This window comes from Chrysochloris asiatica, unplaced genomic scaffold (assembly GCF_000296735.1).
Source record: "Chrysochloris asiatica unplaced genomic scaffold, ChrAsi1.0 scaffold00013, whole genome shotgun sequence".
In the NCBI taxonomy this organism is placed as follows: domain Eukaryota; kingdom Metazoa; phylum Chordata; class Mammalia; order Afrosoricida; family Chrysochloridae; genus Chrysochloris; species Chrysochloris asiatica.
Window position 1 is genome coordinate 3,871,446 of NW_006408531.1, and position 23,317 is coordinate 3,894,762.

Sequence of the window (23,317 nt, forward strand, 5' to 3'; positions counted from 1 at the left end):
ATTTATTACTTGATACATTATTAAAATTGATTGAGCTCATATTTCCTTCACATTTCCTAAGTTTTCCACTTAAGTTCTTTTTCTGAATCTCACTGGATGTTATGCATTACTTTCTATATTCTTTTTTTCATTTTTTGAATTTTTGTGGTGATTTAGGAGCCTTAATGGACTCCTGGTGTGGTGCTGCAAGATCAGCACTGAACTGCAAACCACAGGGTCAACAGCTCAAACCCACCAGCTGCTCTTCAGAAACTCTACACAGGGTTGCTATAAGTTGGAAACAACTCCATGATATTTAACAACAATAATGGCACTATAGGATAAGGACTAAACTGCTAATTCACAAAGTCACAGGTTCAAACCAATCAGTCACTCTACAGAAGAAAGATGACGCTTTCTGCTCAATAAGGATTTATAATCACAGAAACCCTAGACAGGGTCACTGTGAGTCTGTCAGATTGTACTCTGGTGACTTGCATGTTGCTGCAGTGCTAGAAGCTATGCCACCAGAACTTTAAATACCAGTAGGGAAAGGGTCAGACATTTCCAGGCCTTCATGTGCTGATGGGACACAACTCAAAATGAGGAGAAACAGTTTAAAACAGCTTTTAACAATCAAACAAGGAATAGACAAAGTGTGAATCTAGGAAAATCGGAAGTTATCAGAATTGAAATGGAACATACATAGATCGATATCCTTGGCAGTAGTGAGCAGAAATGGACCGTACAGGTCATTTTGAATAAGACAATCATATGGTTTACTGTGCTAGGAAAGTCAAACTGAAGAGAAACAGCATCGCATTCATCATCAAAAAAGAAAACCTCAAAATGTATCTTGAAGTACAATGCTGTCTGTAGTAAGATAATCTGCATACACCTAACAGGAAAGACCAGTTAATAGCACTATTTAAATTTACTTAGCAACCACTAAAGCAGTAATGATGGAATTGAAAAATTCTACTGACTTGTTCAGTCTGAAATTGATCAAACATACAATCAGGATGCATTGATAATTACTGGAAATTAGACTGTGAAAATTGAAAACAAAGAAGGATCAGTTGTTGGAAAATATGGCCTTGGTGATAAAATTTATGCTGGCAATCACATGAAAAAATCTTGCAAGACAAAGTACTTATCCATTGTAAATATCTCTCTTAAACAAAATAAAAGACAACTGCACACATGTACCTCTCCAGATGGAATGCTCAAGAATCAAAACTGACTTTATCTTTGGGAAGAAATGGTGAGAAATCTCCATCTCTTCAGCCAAAACAAGGCAGGCCAGACTGTGAAACAGATCATCAATTGCTCATATGGAAGTTCAGAATAAGATGAAGATAACTGAAACAAATCCATGAAAGTCAAAATATGACTTTGAATATATCCCATCGGAATGCTGAAACCATCACAAGAACAGACTGGATGCATTAGACACTAATGAACGAAGATCAGAAGAGCTGTGGAACCCGGGGGGAGGTGGGAAAAGCACTGTTACATAAAGGGGACAGCAGCTTAAGTTGTTGGATGGACAGTACTGTGTTTTGTGAACTTTCACCCAAATCACAATAATTTAACCCATTGCCATCAAATCTATTCTGGCTGAACGTTGATCCCCATGAGTGGGTTCAATTCAGGCCCAAAGTGTCTTTAAGGGCCACTGTCACCAAAGTTCCACTAGTCCCTATCAGATCAGGAAGTCTGGTCTGCTTTTTTATGATTTTGAGTATTATTTTACACTTTTTTTTCTCCCTCAGACCAGGACTTTCTATTGTGATCCTGATCAGAGTAGTCAACAGTGAGCAGTATCTAGTTCCTCTGGTCTTGTGGTAATGGAGGCTGAATTGCATGGTCTTTTAGTCCTCTGGACTAACTGCTTCATTGAGTGTTTGAATTTCTTTTCTTCTTTACTCTGGATGGGGAGAGACCAATAGTTGCCTCTAGGCTGCTTGCAAGTTTTTAAGACCCCAGTCACTACTCCTCAATGTAGGATGTAAAACAGTGTCCTCAAGACTGTGTTATGACAACTGACCTAGATGCTCCCTGAGATTGTGGTCTAAACTCCCAAGCCCAGTGACTCATTCCCTCAAAGCTTTGGGTTACGACTAAGAAGTTTCCATTTCCACATGCTCTGTATGCTGTATCACACACAGACACATATGTGCAAATATCATCCACCAGAACTATGTGTACTCCAATTTCCCTCTTTTCTATGGATACTCATGGTGTACTCCCATTTCCTTTCCTATTTTCCCTTCAGTTTGCATGTCTACCTATGTACCTGCTCAAGAGACTCTTGTTTGTAATTACTGATATTGTAGGACTGTGCATGTAATAGTATTAGTCTTTGTTGTCTTACTCTTGTGTACCTTCCAGTATCTTCCTTTGCCTTGGTTATGCTATAACAAGACATTTTTAAGCCAAATGAAGAAGTTTGGCCTTTATTCTAAAGGAAAAATAGAACAACGGTCGAATTTTAAATGGAGGAATAGCAAATTTGGGGAAGATCTCCCTGAAAGCAGAAAATGGGTTGTAAGGTGACAATTGTTGTAGTTGTTGTTAAATGTTGTCAAATTGGTTCTGACTCTTAGCAACCTTGTATAGGGTTTCCAAGAAGCAGCTGGTGAGCTTGAACCACTGACCCTGCAGTTCAAACCAACTTTGCAGTCCAGTACCTTAACCCACCTGGACTCCAAGGTGACAGTATTGTTGTTTAAGTACACAACTTTAAGATTATGCAAGAAAAGAAAAAAATACAGTAGATAAAGAGAGGACTGGAATCCTGTTGAGGCAGTGGGGGTTAATGTGTTGAACTGTAAGGCCAGTTTGAACCACTAGGTCAGCGGTTCAAGCTCACCAGCTGCTCCTTGGAAATCCTATACAGGGTTGCTATGAGTAGGAACCAACTCGATGGCACTTAACGAAACAACAGATAGGATAAGTGTTAGATTAGTAGCCACAAGTTCGACCCACCAGCCACTGTCAGAAACCAATACAGGGTCACTATGAGTCAGAATTGACTTGAAGGCACACAACAACAACAGTACTGGAGAAATATTAAGGAGGAAGACATCAGGATGTTGTTATTGGATACATGTGTTAAAGGAGGAAAAGAATCAGTGACCACTTTCTGGTTTCATGCCTAGTAGAAAGGGTACCATTTACCAAGATGCAGAACATGTTAAAATAGGAAATGGATATAGATATTTGAGTCTTCTTTGTGTCATTTAAATCAAGAGGTTAAACAAAAAACTGGATATATCTGTCTATGGCCTAGACTCTTTCAAAAACATTAAGATATTTACTGTTAATGAAGCGAACAAGTGCTATAAAAATGAGTGTTCCATCTAGAACCAGGGATGGAGAAAACCAACATTGATGGAATGAAGAACACTTGTAAAATGGCCTGAGAAAGACTAAGAGAGATACTCGGAAGACCAGTAAGGGGTATTAAATGCCAAAGTAGGAATTTAACAGAGAAGAAACATCTCAATTACCTCAAGTGTTGAAGAGAAGTTGCAAGGTGATTTTTTTTACTGGATCAGGCAACTAGGAGTCTTTGTGTCTTGGTGAAAGTAGTTTCAATGAACTTTAAGTCAGGATCCAGTATAAGAAATAAATTGGAGATATGATACTAATGTAGTAAATAAGAAGCCCCCTCCCCCCAAGCATAAGTTGGAAATAGAAGAAAAATAGACTAGTACTTAGAATTCCAAAACTATCCTTTTCGTGATTCATGTAGGATTTGTCAGCTTTTGAAGATTTTTAAATTTAATGAGAAATACCTTTGATAATAACCCAACAGATCTTTCCCTAACTCAATCACCCTAGTAATATTTTAACCAGTATTTTAAAAACTTTTATTCTCTGGGGATTGCTTGATGGATATAAGTCAAATATTTAGAAAGGTAAGTCTGGGATATATTCTATCTGTTTCAAATAGTTTCTTGTTTTGCATCAATGAATGTGCTTCAGATGCTTAAAATATGCTTTGGTTTCTTGAATCAACTGTGTAATTACCTAATGCATTAAGTAAGCCTGCTTCTCAATATACTCCTTCATTCTTCCCACATACATCTGTTGCTTTTAAGGATATTGCAAAGATCCCATCTGGACAAGACATACTGCATCTCACCTTCCTCAAGCCAACAAGACAGAAAAAGACACCTCCTCCTCAAGGTACAAGGGCACTTCCTCTCTCTATTTTCAAAATAGTTTCTCTGTAATGCTTTGTTTAAGGGTGTGAGTACAAAGGAAGATTTTGCTTCTAGCCAGCCTAGAATCGGTTCATTACTAAAAATCTAAAAAGAGGTACACAACTAGGAATAAATCCAATGAAAGACATGAATGATCACCACACAGAAAACCACAAAGCTTTCCTGACATGAGGTTACAAAACACCTTAAGAAACAGAAGAATATACTATGTTTCTGGCATTCAATATAGAAAAACACCAGCTCTCCTTATATTGATTATAGATCCAGTGTTACCCTAATTAATATTTTAAATGTTTTTACTTGAACTTTCACAAGGCAATTCTAAAACAAAATGAAAATGCAAAAGACCAAGAACAGTCAAGACAATCTTTAAAAAGGACAAAACTGGAGAATTTACATTACCAGATATCCAGATTTTGTTTACAATTACAGTAACTAAAAATGTGTTCTTGGTTCAAAGAAAGATAAATAGACCAATGGAGCTGAACAGACACCAGAAACAGGCACAGACATGAATGGCCACTTGATTAATAGCAAAGCTTCCACGCTCATTCATTGGAAGAAGAATACATTATCAATATGGATATAAAAGTTAGCCTGATCCCTCCCTCAAACCATACACAAAAATCCACACCAAATGGAGTATAAATGTGAAAGATAAAATCACAAAATTTCTAGAAGATAAAATAGGAGAGTATCATCATGACTGAATTAGGTAAAGATTTATTAAAATAACTTAATATAAAGAAAAAGATTAAAATTTTGGCTTAATTGTAAATAAGAACTTCAATTCACCAAGAGTCACCATAAAGAGTGAAATAAACCATAAAAGTGTAATATATCTGCAAAATGACTCACATATAAAAAATAAGATTTTATAAATCAGAAAGTAAATGGAAGACCATACAGTTTTGTTTAGTTTTGTTTGTTTTTAAATGGACAAAAGACATTAACCGACATTTAATAATGAAAGTTATTCAAATGGCTAATAATCAAATAAAAAATATTTAAGAATACTCATGATCAGAAAAATACAAATTTAAAACAATAAAATATAACTACATACCCACAAGAATAGCTAAAATACAATAAGTACAATAGAATTTAAAATTTAAAAAAATTTTAAAGGCAAAACAACTTGACACTACAAAGTGTTGGTGGGGATAAAAAAAAAAAACTAGAACTCTTAATGTTGGAGAGAATATAAATTATTACAACCACTTTGGCAAACTATTTGACAATACCCTCTAAGCTAAACATAACCCAATGTGAAATGTGAGTCAAAAAAATATTCACAAGCACGTCCATAGAAACAGTATTCTTAATAGCTAAAATCTGGGAATAACTCATTAGTGCATTGGTAATAGAGTGAAAAATATATATATTTTTAAATTCACAAAATGAAGTCCTATCTAGCAATGGAAAAGAACCAACTACTGTTATAAGCAACCCCATGGATAAGCTTCACAGATACAATCCTGAACAAAAAACCTTAGAGAAGAAACAAACTGCATGACTCCATTTTATGGAGTTTAAGAACAGGTAGCGCTAACCTGCAGACAGAAGACAGAACAGTGGTAACCTTTGATGAAGTAAAGGCCTGGAAGGGAAACCATGAGGCTACTACAGTGATAATCGTGTTCCATGACGTGCTCTGAGTGTGTCTATACAGATGTGTTCTAGTCATATAAAATGTGTGCTCTACACAATATCTACATTATACTAAAACAAACAAACAAACAAAAAAACAAAGAAAAGTGAGTAAATGAATGCATGAATAAGTTATGGAGACAAGAGTAATATGGAGTCAGTTTTACAGGATCATGGTAGTCCAAACTAATACACCTATATGAGGATCTACAGTCTGAGTTTTCAAAAGACATTTACAATAATAAGTATCTTGTTGTTCTTAATCTTATATGCTGTCAAGTCAGTTCCAAGTCACAGTGACCCATGTACAACAGAACAAAACACTGTCTGGTTCTGTGTCATCCTGACAAAAATTCCCGTTTGGTCCCATTGTTGTAGCCACTGTGTCAATCAATCTCATTGAGGGCATTCCTCTTTTTCACTGACTGTCTACCAAACATGATGTTCTAAAGAACGATGTATATACTACATATAAGGAACCCTGGTGGTGTGATGATTAAGTGCTCACCTGCTAACTGGATGGTTGTTTGTTCAGGAGAAAGAAGTAGCAGTCAGCTTCTATAAAGATAGCAACCTTGGAAATCCTATGGGGCAGTTCTACTCTGTTCTGTTGTTGTTGTTGTTGCAAAGCGTGCTGTCGAGTTGGTTCCAACCATAGTGCCCTATACAGGTCGCCAAGAAGCAGCTGGTGAACTTGAACCACTACAGTTCAAATCGACTTTACAGTACAGCACATTAGCCCACAGCGCCACACTCTGTCCTAAGTGGCAACTATGAATGGAATTGACTTGACAGCAGTGACTTTGGTTGGGTATACCAACTATATACATCTGTGTGAAACAGGCAAAGGCAAATGTTAATATCTTTGCATACAGTCATTGTTGTTGTTCAGTTGCCATTGGGTTGGTTCTAACTCACAGTGATCCTGTAGAAGTTATCTCAGGTTTTCAAATCTTTGTGGGAGCAGAGAGCCTCATCTTTCTCCCGTGGAGTGTCTGGCAGCCTCAAGTAGCAGTCCGGTGCGTATCCTATGGAGCCACAATGCTTTTACATACAGTTAGAGGTGTAACTTTACACACCAGAACCAGAGTCTGGGCCCTAACCCAGCTGAAGTTCTTAAGCGAAAATTTGCTGATCTACTAACTGCTCTTTCATTTTTAATTCCTAGACACAGAGGTTAGATCCGGGAAAAGGAAAAGTAAGGAGTTCTACTTAACTTGTTGCACTATCAAATAGACACCTCAAACAATCGATATTCATAACTAAATGTTTACTTTAGAGGTCTTTTCACTTTGTTTAGTTTTTCAATTTACTGTCTTTAATTGAGCAAAATTTTCTTAAATGTTATATAAAGAATCAAATCTATTGTCATGTCCAACTCACAGAGATCCTCTAGAACAAAGCAGAACTGTTTCATAGAGTTTCCAACTGTTCCACAGGCTGTAATTTTATGGAAGCAGACAGCCACATCTCTCTCCTGTAAGCAGGTGGTGCTCTGAAAATATTTTTTACTTAACTGTAAATTGGGAAATGTAATTAGGCATAAAAGCTTTTGCTTGGTCATTTCAGCAACTCTGATCATTTAAGCAAAACATATAGCTCAAGATAAAATAACAGTAATTCAAGCAAATGAGTTTTCAGAGGGAAGTCTTCTGTAGAACCATGCTGTCCACCACATATTTAACTTGTTTGGGAATTTAATGGAAGTATTTTTTTCTTTGTTTCCCTCTTGCAAAAAAAAACACAACCAAAGAAACACAAAGAACCACAGAAAGAGAAACACACAAAAAATCAGTAAAAATGCTCCCAAGTTATGGTGTAATGATATTTAGTTCATCTCAAAGTTAACTCAATAGCCCAGAAAATTATCACAGAATATATACCTTCTACTTCAAGAGGTAGCAAATCATAAAGAGTCATTGGTACTGAAGGAAGAAGTCCAAGGTACACTGAAGGCATTGGCAAAGGACAAGGCTCTGGGTATTGATGAAGTACAAATTAAAATCTCTCACAAACGGATGCAACACTGGAGGCACTCACTCAGTTATGCCTAGAAGTTTGGAAGACAGATACCTAGCCAACTGAATGGAAGAGATCCATATTTGTGCCCATTCCAAAGAGACAAGATCCCACATAATGCAGAAATCATCAGAAAATATCATTAATATCACATGCAAGTAACAATTTTCTAAAGATGATTCAAAAATGGCTGCAATAGTACACTGACAAGGAACTGCCAGAGGTTCAAGTTGGACTCAGATGAGGATGTGGAATAAGAGATATCATTGCTGACATCAGATGGAGTTTGGCTGAAAGCAAAGAATACCAAAAAGTTGTTTACCTGTGCTTTATTGGCTATGGAAAGGTTTTTTGATTGTGACAGCTATAGACTACATTTGGGAGAATAAATATTCAAGAACACTTAATTGTGCTCACGAGGAACCTATACATAGACCAAAAGGCAGTTGTTTAAACAGAACAAGGTGACATACAATGGTTTTACACTGGGAAAGATGTGTGCCAGGATTTTATTCTTTTACCATACTTATTCAACCTGTATGCTGAATGAATAATCTGAGAAGCTGGGTTATATGAAGAAGAATGTGTCATTGGGATTGGAGGAAGACTCATTAACAACCTGAAATATGCAGATGATATAACTTTGCTTGCTGCAAGTGAAGAGGATTTAAAATACTTACTGATGAAGATCAAAGACCACAGCCTTCAGTATGGGTTGCACTCACCACTGGACCAAAAAAATAACATAATGATAAATGAAGAAACGATTGAAGCTGTCAAAGACTTCATTCTTCTTGGCTCAACCATCAACACTCATGGAAGCAGCGGTCAAAAAATCACGCGATGTACTGCATTCGGCAGATCTGCTGCACAAGACCTCTTTAAAGTGTTGAAGAGAAAAGATTTCAGTTTGAGGACTAAAGTGAGCCTGGCCCAAGCCATGTGAAACTTGGACAATGAATAAGAAAAACTGTAGAAGTGTTGATGCATTTGAGTTATGGTGTTTGAGAAGAATTTTTAAAGTACCATGGACTGTCAGAAGAATAAATCAATCTGTGTTAGAAGTACAACCAAAATGCTCCTTAGAACCAAGATGACCAGACTTTGCCCCTCATACTTTGGACATATTATCAGGATGGGCCAGTCCCTGGAGACGGACACCATGCTTGGTAAAATGGAGGGTCAGCGAAAAAGAGGAAGACTCCAATGAGCAGCAGCACTGGACTCAAGCACAGGAATAATTGTGAAGATGGTATAGGACCAGGCTGTGATTCATTTACTTGTGTATCGGTTCACTATGGGTAGGAAATAAGTCAACGGCATCCAACAAAAAACTACAGATACTGAACTGGTCCCTCTTCTTGAGATCTCCTATGTTCTCATTCCTTTAAGACTCTCCAAAATGACTGCTTCCCCGTAGCTCGTCAAGGCCCTATATAAACAATAAAACTCAAGTAATTAGATGCTGAGATTTCTAGATGGTACCCATGGCATAGTTTTGTTGCTTGTAATTTGGGGGAAAGTTTTCACTTTTAAGCACCTATATTTCCACTTTCAGTAAAATCAACAACAAACCCTCTCTACATTGATGCTTTTGAGTTACAGTGTTGGAGGAGAATATTCAAAGTGCCATGGGCTGCCAAAAGGACCAATAGAGCCATTTTGGAAGACGTGCAGCCAGAGTGCTCCTTGGAGGCCAAGATGGCCAAACTTCATCTCTTATACTTCGGACATATTGTCAGGAGGGACCAGTCACTGGAGAAGGATATCATATTTGGTAGGGTGGAGGGTCAGAGAAAGAGAGGAAGACCCCCAACAAGATGGATTGGCCAAGTGGCAGCATCGATGGACTCAAGCATGGCAACAGTAGTGAGGTTGGCCCAGGATTGGGCAGCGTTTCGTTCTGCTGTGCATAAGGTTTCTATGAGTTGGTGCCGACTGATGGCACCTAACAAGAACAACAACACTTACATATAACACTATAATTTTATATAACTAGTTTTCAGAATCTAGATAGTACATATTTCCATCAATGTTAATATGTTTTGGATAGCTATTATTTTGCTCTGTCTGAAAAAAAATTGCCCACTTAAATTATTTATTATATTACTGTTATGTGCTATTGAGTCTGTTCTGACTCAAAGCGACCATGCATAGAGTTTCTAAGGAGCAGCCGGTGGGTTTGAACTGCTGACCTTGTGGTTTGCAGCGCAGTAGTGGTCCTACAGCACCACATTGTAAGTCCATTCTTTGTTTACTCTAAATTGTCAAATCTGACTCACCTTATATATGGTGGTGGTGGTTATGTGCCGTGGAGTCGGTTCTGAATCATAGCAACCTTGCACAGGGTTTCCAAGGCTGTAAATCTTTACAGGAGCAGAAAGCCTCATCTATCCTCTGCAGAACCACTGGTAGTTTTGAACTGTTGACCTTGAGATTAGCAGCCCAACTTGTAACCACTACGCTACCAGAGCTCCCTTATATATGAGTAGATAAACTTATATCTAAGGTGAATCCTGGTGTGGCACTATAGGGCCAGCACTGGACTACTAACCGCGAGGTTGGCAATTCAAACCCATAAGCCACTCCTTGGAAACCCTATACACAATAGTAATAAGTTAAAACCAACTTGAAGGCACTTTACAGCAACATATATAAACGTGAGCATCTTTATATTAAAATTCATCTTTCACTTCCTTTTTGCATTATCAATAAAGAAGAATGCTTTCCCAAGTCAATCTTAACTATGTTGTTGTTGTTAAGTGCCGCTGAGTTGGTTCCAACCCATAACGATCCTGTACAGGGCTTCTGAGGCTATAAATCTTTACAGGAGCAGAAAGCCTCATCTTTCTCCTGCGGAGCAGCTGGTAGTTTTGAGCTGGTGACCTTGCAGCTCGCAGCCCAATTCGTAACCACTTCGCTATAGGCTTGATATAAAAATTATTTTTGTTTTACTTGGTTCCACAATCAATGCTCATGGAATAAGCAATGAAGAAATCAAAGTATATAGTTCATTGAGCAAAGCGGCTATTCTAAAAAACTCTTTAAAGTTTTAAAAAACAAAGATGTCACTTTGAGGACAAAGGTAAGCCAACCAATGGCATTTTTAACTGCCGCATATGCATGTGAAAGCTGAACAATGTATAAGAAACCGCGAGAAGAATTCATGCATTTGCATTAGGGTGCTGGTGCAAAGCTCTGAAAGTACCATAGACTTCTAGAAGAACAAACAAATCTTGTTTTAGAAGTATAGCCAGAATGTTCCTTCACACCAAGGAGAGCAAGACTTCGTCTCTCATACTTTGGATATATTATCAGGGGGTCCAGTCCCTGAAGAAGAACATCGTGGTTGGCAAAGTAGAGGGTAAGCACTATAGAGGATGACTCTCAAAGGGTGGACTGTCCGATACAGTGACTGCAACAACCAGTTCCAGCATAGCAAGAATTGTGAGGACACTTCCAGAGCGGGCAGTGTTTCATTCTGCTGTGCAATGAGTCAACGCAACTCAATGGTACCTAGTAACAACATACAAATAATCTAAATGAAGACTTTACTAGCACAGTGATATCTAAATCTCGCATCTGTGTTATTGGTAAGTTCAAGTCAGTTCTGATTCACAGAGACGCTGTAAAGGGTTTCTAAGGAGCAGTTGGTGGGTTTGAACTACTGACCTTGTGGTTAGCAGTCTAGTGATTATCCTTCAGTGCCACATCAGGATGCCTTATGTATAGACACTATGTAAATTGTTATATTTAAATTTTTAGATTCAGAAATAACTGAATGAGGAACAGTCGTAGGGTTTGGGGAGAAGGAGTAGTCAAGGGAAGCCATTCTGAGCCTAATACAGGGTCAAGATAATTAAGCTGGAATAAGTGTGAGAATTGTAAGGATAGGATATGGCTTCCTAATTGAGAGATACTTAACTGTTTATTGACAGAAATCATCGTTTATTTATTCAATCAATATAGAAGGGCCCCTATATGTGCTGTGTGACACTGTAGGATAAACACTGGACTACCAACTGCACAGTCCACAATTCTAACTCACCTGCTATTCCTCAGAAACACTATACTGAGTCACTAAAAGTCAGATCTGACTTGACAGGATTTGCCAACAACAAGAAGTGTGTCGGGCACTGTTCTATGCAATGAGGAGTCACAGCTAGTTCCTGACCTCAAAGTTAGCCAAGAAAATTGAAGGAGGGAGACACCAAAACAGGTAATACAGCATAAGGGAGCACAGAAGGAACTCTACCTCTCTACAACCAATCACCAGACTCCAGGGCATCCATGTTGAAAAGCCTGTCTTTCTTAGCAAAATCTATTCCTATTCTCCGGTTCCAATGATCGGTTCCCTGTTGTTATCATTTGCCCATTTGAAGGCTGACTGCACACAGAGCTAAAAATGAAATCTAAGTCAGCTTAGTGTACTCCCAACGCGCATAACTGTGTGATGGTCTTTGCCTTGGGCTTCATTTCCAAAGCCAAATCCTATGTCAGAACCCATACTACTCAAAGTTTCCCAAAATGTATCACAGAACTCAATAATACATTTTTTACATAAAATGGTTCATTTCAGGTTTATTGCCAATTCAAGATAAGGCTGTGCTTCTGGGCACATTTTTCCAGGAGCTGTGGGAGAAATATAGATATTGTTCAATATGTTTTTTTCTTTGTAAAACCTACACTTTATAGTGTTTATATTCAGCTTGAGAAAGGTACTTCAGCTATCAGACTCTGAGGCTAATTATTTCAGACTTAAGGATGTCAGTGATATTAAAACTACAATACACAACAGATTTCTGAACTTCCTGTTTGTTTGTTTTCCAGATGTCCTATTGTGGCAGTGTAGGATAAGCACTGGACTACTAACCACCATAGTGGCTCAAACCTACCAGCTACTTCTTGGAAACCATATACAGAGTCACTATGAGTGGTAAACAACTCGACTGCGCTTAACAACAAACATTTTTGCTAACCCCTCCTGGGTCCACCAGCAGCTCCATTGAAGCATTATTCACAAGTGCCTTCCTTTCAACCGCCATGTGGGACTCTTCCTTTCCCTTAGAATGCCTCAGTCCTTTGTCCTCTGGGTGGTCAGCCAAATCCCTTTGTTTCAGCTAACCTTTGTGGCCTGGGATGCTCCATGAACCACTTCCACAGCTTGGCCAAGCTCTAAGTATTTTACTGTGTTCTTGATGGTTTATGTCATGTTGTACTTATTTTCAACAAAATTTTATTTAAAAGGTAGAAATGTTGTCAATAAGTTGTGTTGTGAGGCAAGGTGAGAATCCTATCTTAACTGAGCTAAATTGCTAATATACCATTTTTGCCAAGGTAGACAAATCCCACTTGTTTAATTCCAGATTTATTAACTATAGCTCAAGGACACATTCAGGATACTCTATAGCTTCTATGATTTCTCTGTTTCAACAATAAAAATAAATAAATAAAAAAAATAAAATCAGGATAGCTTGTACCTGGGAAAGACTATCAGGTCTTCAATGAATTAAGTATCACATACTCAGAGGTCTTTACAACTACAAAGGGTCCAGTTGAGATGAAGGACCACTATCTTTCCACACAGATGGCATCCTCATGGAGATAAGAATACTTCCACTAACATGAAGTCATAAAGTAGCTCCACCCTCAGGATGAAATAGAGGCCAGGATCCTTCATATACTGCTTGTAAAGGGACTGAGTGATAATACAAGGCAAAGACCTTTACATAAAGGAGCTGTCAGCAGTGCATCTTGTCAATGTTTCTATTTAGTACTGTGGTTCTTTCCATGGAATGATGAACTGTAAAACGCTGAAAAAGGTTCTGAAGACTAGTCTCTATGTCAGACAGAAAGCAAGATTGTTGAGGAGTCTGATTTCCCTTACTTCATCAATGGACATGGTAGGTGGAAGGAGCTGCCAAAGGAGAGGAAAATAAGCTGCCCCAGGATTTGTTGCCAGAAAAAGGAGGCAGTAGCTCTTCAGCCACCAGCAGAGGCCAAGAGTCACCCAGAACATGAGCTTTTCCATGGCTTCTGTGGCTGATAAAGATACAAACAATAACCACTGTCCACCATCTCCAGCAGCAACAGTAACATCAAGCAAAAACACTATCAATTCCTTCCATTTGGGTAGAAAAAAGATAAAATATATTGATGGACCAAAAGAGACCTATTAAATGGAAAAACATACCAGGCTCACGGATACAAAAGATTTTACAATTATGAATATATAAAATCTACCCCCCATAGCAATCTAAACATATAATGTAATCCTGATCCAAATTCCAAAATTCTTTAACAGAGCGGAAAAACTGATCACCAACTTTATATGGAAAGATAAGAGGGCCCAGTGATCTAAAACATTATTGAAGAAGAAGAAGGAAGGACAAGATAGTCTCTTCAACAAACAGTACTGGGAAACAACAGATGTCCATCGACAGAAAAATGAAAGAGACCCCATACATCACAACATACAAGAAAACTAACTTGTAAACCTAAAACTATTAAGTTCACGGGGGAAAAAAATCATAGGGACAAATATCAGAGCCTTAATTTATGGCACAAATAGATTAACAAACACAACAGATCATAAACAACTGAAGGTAAACTAGATAATGGAGACCTCCTAGAGTTCTGGTTTGGTACTGTGGGTTAAGGTGCTGGACTGCAAGGTCACTTTGGACCACAGAGCTGGCAGTTGAAGCTCACCAGTCACTCCTGGGAAACCCTATACAGGGTTGCTATGAGTTAGTACTGACTCGATGGCTCTTAATGATAACAACAACAAGAATTAAATACTCATGCTCATCAAAGACTTCACCAAAAAGAATAAAAAGAAAACCTACAGACAGGGAAAATTTTTTACAAAATATCTGTCAAGGGTCTAGTTCCTAAAATTTATAGAAAACTTCAAAACCTCAACAACAATTGGATTGTTTGTCTAAACAATCCAATTAAGAAATGGGCCAAACACATAAACAGACACTTCATCAAAGACATTCAGGTAGCTAACAAACACATGAAAAGATGCTCAAGATCATTAGTCACTAGAGAGCTGCAAACCAAAACTTCAGTGAGATAGCATCTCACCAGGGCAATGATGACACTGATCAAAAATGGAAAACAAGAAATACTGACGAGATTGAAACTTGTCTACACTGCCAGTAGGACTGTAAAATGGTGCAACCACTATGGGAATGCTTCCTTAAAGAGTTACAAATAGAAATACCATACAATCTAACAATCCCATTCCTAGATATACACCCTACAATACAAAAAGCAGTGACATGAATAGACATATGCATGCTATGTTCATTGCTGCATTATTCACAACAGCAAACAAATGGAAGCAACCTATCTATTGATGCTCATCAACAGATAAATGGATAAACAAACTGCAGTATATACATACAGTGGGATACTACGCAACAATAAATAACAGTGATGAATCCAAGAAACATCTCACAACATAAATGAATCTGAAGCAAATTGCTGTTGTCAAGTGCCATCGAGTCACTTCCGACTCATAGTGACCCTGTATAGGGTTTCAAGGAGCAGCTGGTGAGTGTGAATTGCCAACCTTGTGTTTCAAATGGACCTTGAAGGACATTATATGGAGTGAAATTAACTCAATCTCAAGACAAATATTATATGAGACTACTATAAAAGGAGTCCTGGTGTGGTGCTGTACGATAAGCACTTGACTGCTAACCATGAGGTTGGCAATTCAAACCTACCAGCTGCTCCTTGGAAATCCTTTGCTAAGAGATGGCACCTAACAGCAACAAGATTATACAAAGTCAAGAATAGGATTTCACACAGAAAGAAACATTTTTTAATGGTTACCAGGGATGACAGAAGGAGGGAGAGTGAATCACTGTCTAGATGTTGTTAAGTTGTTAAGTGCCATGGAATATCATAGTGACCCTGTATAGGGTTTCCAAGGACCTGCTGGTGGGTTTGAACTGCCGACCTTGTAGTTAACAGTCCAGTGCTGATCTGACAGCACCATATCAAGAGTCTAGATAGAGATATGTGCTAATTCCGATGACTGGAAAGACAATGCACAATACGAGGGAAGTCAGAGCAATGTGACCAAGACAAAGGAAGACTGGAAATTATGCAAGAATAATTCTGCAGCAAGAGTAACAACAAACAATAATTTGTTAGTGGATCGATAGATAGATTTGTATACTAAATATGTGAGGGAGAGTATATCTACATGTGTATATAAGTATGGCCATGGATACTTCTACTTACATATTTTTATTGCTGCATGGTATTCATATTTATAATAGAGTACATAGGGGACAGTTATGGAAACCTCTTAGGCATAACCTTATAGTCAGCATGAGAGACAGAGCTACTGGGCTAGAAGGCTAAGGGCCAGAGTCTCAGGGAACAACTAGGTCAACTGGCATTACATGGTTCATAAAATTAATTGTCTATATCTTAGTTTGCTTAAAATTTTTCAAGTGGCTATCTAAGATACAACTACTCATTTCTTTCCATCTGGACTGAAAGATAATGAGAAAAACCAATGACTCAAGGAAGCAGTTAGTCCAAACAGCTAACAGTGCACATGAACCACAATGTCCTATACTCTGAGACAAGAAGAACTAGATCAGGGGTGAGGAACATCTGGCCTACGGCCTGCATGTTGTTGCTGTTGTTAAGTGCCACCGAATCAGTTCCAACCCCTAGCGACTCTGTATAGGGTTTCTGAATTCTGGGTACCAGCTCTAAGGATAGCTTGTCTCTTTTCAACATCCCTTGGAGATCTCTGTGCTTAGTATCATCTTCCCCAGGGTCTAAGAGGGTCTCAGGGCAGGAACCCAGGTCTTTCTTGGTAGGTCCCTCCCTCTCCTCTAGCTTTTCTATCCTTTAGCTGTATGAAGAGAAAAAATGATGCAGGTCACATCCCAGACACATCCCTTACAGCCAATCAGTGCTGTGACCTGAGCAAGGATGCTGATCACACCCAATACTGAGTGCCTCATTAACCTAACAAAGATCACCACATCCTCATGAGCACAACCGCATTCTGCTTCAATACATAGAGGTCAGGATTTACAACATGTTACAAAACAGAAGATAATTCAGATTAGAAAATAGAGGAATGACTACGTCATTGCAGTTGACTCTTGTCCAACAAAGAGGTCGGGGCTCCGACATCTACTCTGCACAGTCAAAAGTCGGTGTCTAACATCTGACTCCTCCAAAACTTAACTAAGAATAGCTTACTGTTGGCTGGAATCCTTTCTAGTATCATAAACAGTCATTTAACACGTGTTTTGCATGTTTTAGGTATTATATGGAGTCCTGGTGTGGCACTGCAGGAGACGTAAAGGACTGCTAACTGTAAAGTGAAACCCACCCTGTTGTTAGGTGCTGTCCAGTCAGTTTCAACTCATAGCAATCTTATGCACAAAAGAACAAAACATTGCCCAGTTCTCTCGACATCCTCACAATCCTTATGTTTGAGTCTACTGAAGCTGCTACTGTGCCAATCCATTATGTTAAGAGTCTTCCTCTTTTTCACAGACCCTCCACTTTACCAAGCATGATGTCCCTGTCCAAGGATTGGTCCCTCCTGATAGTATGTCTAAGGTATAAGAGACAAAATCTTGCCATCTGGCTTCTAAGGCTGTACTTTTTCTAGCACAGATTTGTTTGTTCTTCTGACAGTCCATGATACTCTTAATACTCTTCTCAAACACTAGACCTCAAATGCATCAATTCTTCTTCCTTAGTCATTGTCCAACTTAAATATGCACATGAGGCTACTCAACCTGAACCCTCAAAATCTGTATCTTTGCTCTAGAACACTTTTAAAAGGTCTTGTGCAACAGATATGCCTAATGCGAGGTGGCAGAGATCACAGCTTACTGCTGTATACAATTTACTGGGCAAACTGCTCACAAACAGAGGATTAGCATCATCCGGCATGCTTTCTTGTAATTTACATCAAATTGGCATCTTGCTGTTCAAACCTGTGTTTTTCAAGGGTCAGCTGTAAATAACAGCCAGCTTACATCACTACATAATTGTCAAAGTACTGGAATTCAATCGATGACAGTGTTGACAACAAATTGCCAGGGTTGCAACCAACATCACAGAACAATTTGTATATGAGTGATTCAGTGGAAAACTAATTTGCTGTGTAAATTTTCACCTAAAGCACAAATGTTTAAAAAAAAAAAAATGATGTGGCAAGTACTTTCACTCACTTACTAATAAGAATCTTGTCTAAAGACTACTAGAACCCTTCCAAGGTCTAGATAACTCCTCTTTAGAAAACCTTGTTGGGGTTAGAACTTATTAGAAAGGAAAGTGGCTAGTACCTAATTTTAGAAAACTTCTAATTTATTGCATCTATCCTGCCAATGCAACAAATGAGACTGTTGTTATTGTTAGGTGCCTTGGAATTGGCTCGAACTCACAGTGAACCTGAATAGGATTTCTGAGAAGCGGCTGTTAGGTTTGAACCACCAACCTTACAGTTAACAGTACAGTGCAAATCCTGCAGTGCTACATGTTGTTCTTGTTAAGTGCTGTTGAGTTGGTTCTGACTCATAGCGACCCTGTGTAGTGTTTCCAAGGAGTGGCTAATGGGTTTGAACTGTCTACTTTGAGGTTAGCAGTCCAGTGCTTATTCTACAGTGCCACGTAATGGGCTAAAACCCAGTCCACTTCTAAATACAAACATGTAATCTCTAGGGAAAAGCGGAAAGGGTAAATACAACATTCACCAAGCAGTGCGGTTTTTAATGTGGGATGGATATAATCTAGCTAATAAATGTTACCTTAGAAAGCAACAATGATCGTTAAGGGTGGAGATTTTAGTTAATTCCTAATCATCTGGTCTTGGTGTGGTGTTCATTGGAAAGCCTATAATTACCAGTTAGAACCAACTCGACAGCGCTTTACCACAACCATCTGTAGTCTCTCTTTCACTCTACTTCTGTGCTGTTTTCTAAGTGTTTGAATCCGGTGACCCCATTAACCCACTGCCATCATGTTGATTCCGATTCACAGGAATCCAACAGGACAGAGCAGAACTGTTCCTTGGCGTTTCCAGTATTATAAATACGAGAGCAAACAACTGAGTGGCTGGTGAACTTGAGGGGAGCAGCCCTTTTGACCTACCACAACACCAGGATTCCTTGGCCCCATTCAACAGCAACATTTTAAGGAAAAGACAGGGTCGTATTTGTCTTTGTATTACCATAACCTACCAGAGTGTCTGGCACATTGCCGGTATTCAGAAAGTTTTTGTTGAGTAAACAAGTCAACTAAAAAAAATAACTTACTTTTCATTGTCTTAAGTGCCTATTTTCAATGTGTAATTTGGTAACATGTTCTTGAGATGACTGTGCTCTAAATCAATTTTCTAAGACATATGTATGGTGTATACTTATGACTAATACGTACTGGGATTCTGGTGTGGCACAGCAGGATAAGTACTAGACTGCTAATTACAAGGTTGGCAGTTCAAATCCACCAGCCGCTCTTCGGAAACCCTACACAGGGTCACTATGACTGCTGGAACAGACTCAATGGCACTCAACAACAATATGTACACATATTTTCAGGACTTTGGGATAAAATGGAACAAATTTAAAATATACTTCAAGGTTTCTTTGTTTCTTTGTTTTAGTTTAGTTTGGGGTTTTGAAAGAAAAAACAAAACTCATAACTCACTTTTGTGATGTGAAGTGAGCTAATTAAGTACGATGTGCTAACCATAACAGATCTGTTGACTATCTGTTAACTGTTAACTAAAACAAAAAGAAAAGGTACATGATGGTGCTAACAACGAAAAAAAAAATAACCACTATTACTTTATTAAGGTGGCTTTTTGCATGTTGGGTTCAAAATATTAAAACAAATGCAGCGATGAACAATTAATAAAATCTCCCACTTGGTAAGTACTAACTTTTAAAAAAATAAGCTAAGAATGCCGGAATTAATGACATTTTCATTTCACATCTCATGAATGTTTTAAGTCATTCTTCTGTCTGAAACGCTTCTTCAGACATCAATTCAGGAATCACAGCAGGTGAGCCCTGTGGTAGTCATTTCTGACTAGCTGTTCTAGACTCTGTCTCTCCCGTCAGGGGGTCCCACACTTCATACTGGCCTCCAGTAGTCTTCAAGTCCTCCAGACCTTTACCTAACCCACCATGACTCTTATAAGAAGCTCATTATTAAATCCACTCTTCCTTCCCCTGTCCATTTCAACCTGCCCCTTCATTAAGTCAACTGCTGTTGTTAAGTGCTAGCAAGCCAGTTTGACTCATAGCAGCCCTGTTTAGGGTTTCCGAGGAGTGGCTGGTGGATTTGAATTCCCGGCCATTGAGGTTCAAACCGACCATGCGGTCCAATGCTTATTCTACAGTGCCACACCAGGACTCACCTAAGATGACGGGACAAAAACACGATGACCCAATTAGAGCAATTTATATAAAATTGTAAATTATTGATGTATTTATGCTTTGTAGTCTACTTGTACTTCAAATGATGGAATATGCTCTCCAGGAATTTTTTGTTGTTTAACTTTTTATTGGGAATTGAAAGAAGGTTTACGGAGAAGATCATCAGCTTTACGTTCAACAAATTATATGCTTTGTTTCAGCTCAATGATCCCCTCCCTGTGACAACAGTTATCCTACTTCCTCCCTGTGGCTTCCCTTTTACAGCTTATATTTCACAAATGAACAAAGTAAACATATTTGATGTACATATACAAAACAAACAAACAAAATATATATCTTCATCTGGTCAAGTTCAGGTCAGGTAGCCATCCAAACTAGGTCAAATGGGTATTATCTACAAGTTTGGGAGTTCACGTACACCTCCCTTAAGACCAGCTGGTCACTCCACTCTCAGCTCCAGCCCAGTCTCCAGGAATTTTTAGAGTATTGAGTTCAGTGGGCTACCATTGTCTCACCATATGCCATCTCATTATCACATCCTCTCACTTCATTTTCTTAAACTAGAAATCTAAAGAATGAAAGTCAGCAATGTAACATCTCATTTTAATTAAGTTATTCATGCCTGTTATTTAACACAGTTTAATATTAATATAGGACTTCTGGTGTGGCACTGTAGGCCCAGTACTGGACTGAAAATCACCAGTTCAGCAGTTCAAACTCACCAACCGCTTCTCAGACACCCTACACAGGTTTGCTTTGAGTTAGAACTGCCTAGACAGCACTGAACAACACTATCCATATATAAGGTGTTGTGGTGCACAAAGAGTTAAACACTCAGCTGCTAATCTAAGGTTGGTGGCCTGAATCCACTCAGTGCTTCCATGGGGCAAAGACCTGACCAATATACTTCCATAAAAATTACAAACAAGTAAACACTAGGGAAGAGTTCTAATTCTACTGTTACATGGGGTCACTGTGAATCAGAGTCAACTCAAAGGCACCCAACAACATCAGTACAGGCAGAGTTATAAAAACCTAGTCACTTCTAAACCAAGCATACAAAAGTCATAGAAAACACAACGGCTACAGTTTATAGCTAGGTTTAATTTAGGAGGCAAAGAAATAAACCCTGACTACAATGATATTCCATTCTATTAGCACCTTATAAAATCTTTAATGGGAAGTGGGCGGGGGTAACCTTTGTATGTACTGCTTGCCCTTTAAAACAAAGTAAGTAAAGAGAGATCAGACTATCAGGGAACCCTTTTAAAATTTGGAAGATGTAATCAGTATCTTTTCTTAAGATTGATTCCTATCATTTCCTAAAGTAAATATATCCTTCTTTAGTTTTATGAAATTCTGGCCAAATGTCAGTTCCTTCTTTTTCTGCTTTCTTTTTAAAAAACAATCTTTAGCATTTTCTGTCCAAACCACATTGAGACAAAATATGGAAATCAAAATTCAACTGTCTTTCAGACCAAACTAAACAATCTGGGTCAATGAGCTACACATAATGTTCTAGGAGCAAAGTTACGACCACTTCATGTAAACCAAGGATTCAGAAGATCCAGTTAGCAGCAGAAATTTCATAGCAACATTAATATTGGAAGAACCAAAAATACTAGCAGTAGCAATGGTAAAACCCAAACTGCGGTCTGTGGGTGGCATTAGGACCCATGAGGCACAGCCAAGCATGTTGAATGTTTCAGTAATGATAATCAAGGCTATAGAAAATGTAACATTTGGAAATTAGTATGACACCACAGGCACACAAGAACCAACACTATACTTGAGTGGGCTTCAAATGTAGCTGAATTTTCTTACTGCTGGCCATGGAAACAACACAAGTGTTTCAGTTTGGCCTAGGGCCTCCCAAACAACAGAGCAGGTGAAATTCCACAAATATACTTCTAATAAATCATTCTGTCAGTCAGGCAGTAACATTTACATATCACCCTTCCAATTCCTAATTGGCTAATCAGTTGCAAGACCAAATTACATAGTATTGATGGCAATAAAAACACAAACCTGTAAACAGCAGCATGCTGGATCATTGGGCTGTCAAGCTTACCCCGCTTAAGCATGGTATTTCTATTTGGATAAAGAAAGCCTCCGTAAAGATACCACTCATAGGAGGGCTCTAATCAAGCAAAACTAAACAACACAATATGACGGTATTGTTTACGGGCACATAACATTAAGAAGAATAAGAAGAAAAAAAAGGCAGTGGATAATACACACAAAACTCAGGCAGTGGTCCTGGTGTGGTGCTGCAGGATAAGCATAGAACTGCTAACTACAATGTTGACTATTGAAACTCACCAGTAGCTCCTCAGAAACCCTATACAGGGTCACAACTAGTTAAAACCAACTCAATAGCACTGACAACAACAGACAGGAAGAAGACATATGAGCTGGGAAAGGAGCACAGGGCTAAAACAACAGTATTAGTAAACTTCACTTCATAACTGTGTGTAATAACCTATAGACAAATGTTTATCATTTATTCCATAATTAACTTTATAAAAATTCCTTTCATATTCAAATTACGCAGTACTATAAGAAAGATGAAGCTTTCTGCTCCCATAAAGATTTACAGCCTTGGTGAATCCCAGAATTATGAAGGCCATCAATGAAAAAATAGGGACAAATGTGAGGGCACTAATTCAGGGAGTACACAGACTACCAAACATTTTGAAAACCACACACACAAAACTAGACAAAATAGATGAGTGGAACATACTAAAAATTAAAAATGTATGTGCATCCAAAGACTTCACCAGAAGAGTAAAAAGGGAACCCACAGAATGGGAAATATCTTTTGCAATGATGCCATCAGACAAGGGACTCATTTCTAAAATATATAGGAAACTACAACACCTCTACAAGAAAAAGACAAATAACCAAATTAAAAAGTGGGCACAAGACATGAACAGACATTTCACTGTGGAGGAGATCCAAGCAGACAACAAACATATGAAGAAATGTTCACGA

At 38.4% G+C, this 23,317-nt stretch overlaps 1 protein-coding gene across 1 annotated transcript in view; it reads right to left on the minus strand.

Moving 5' to 3' along the window:
- The window catches only part of AIG1 (androgen-induced 1), a 442,952-nt gene that overhangs the window by 371,853 nt on the left and 47,782 nt on the right, over nucleotides 1-23,317 (minus strand). The gene's annotated exons all lie outside the window — the stretch shown is intronic.